The sequence below is a fragment of the Bison bison genome, unplaced genomic scaffold, assembly GCF_000754665.1.
Source record: "Bison bison bison isolate TAMUID 2011002044 unplaced genomic scaffold, Bison_UMD1.0 scf7180017854630, whole genome shotgun sequence".
Taxonomy (NCBI): Eukaryota; Metazoa; Chordata; class Mammalia; order Artiodactyla; family Bovidae; genus Bison; species Bison bison.
Genome location: NW_011485203.1, coordinates 42,939 through 43,373, shown reverse-complemented (window position 1 = coordinate 43,373; position 435 = coordinate 42,939). Strand labels below are relative to the sequence as shown.

General features: G+C 43.0%; 1 protein-coding gene across 2 annotated transcripts in view; it reads right to left on the bottom strand.

Moving 5' to 3' along the window:
- The window catches only part of LOC105000993 (zinc finger Y-chromosomal protein), a 21,061-nt gene that overhangs the window by 11,350 nt on the left and 9,276 nt on the right, over positions 1-435 (bottom strand). The gene's annotated exons all lie outside the window — the stretch shown is intronic.

Below are 435 nucleotides of genomic sequence, written 5' to 3'. Positions count from 1 at the left end.
CTGATGCTGGGAGGGATTGGGGGCAGGAGGAAAAGGGGATGACAGAGGATAAGATGGCTGGATGGCATCACTGACTTGATGGACATGGGTGTGAGTGAACTCTGGGAGTTGGTGATGGACAGGGAGGCCTGGCATGCTGCAATTCATGGGGTTGCAAAGAGTCAGATACGACTGAGTGACTGAACTGAACTGATATGCATTTAAAATTTTGTTATATGTAGGTGACTTTCCTGACAGTCCCAGTAGTAAGAGTTATGCTTCCACTGTAGGGAGTGCAGGTTTAATCCCTACTTATGAATTAAGATCTCGCATGTCATCCAGTACAGCCGAAAAAAAACAATAAATAAACTTTTGTACATAGACAATACAGTGGATTAGAGTGACAACACAGTGGCCTTTACTTTGATGATGATTTCCTGAATTTAACAGTTTAGT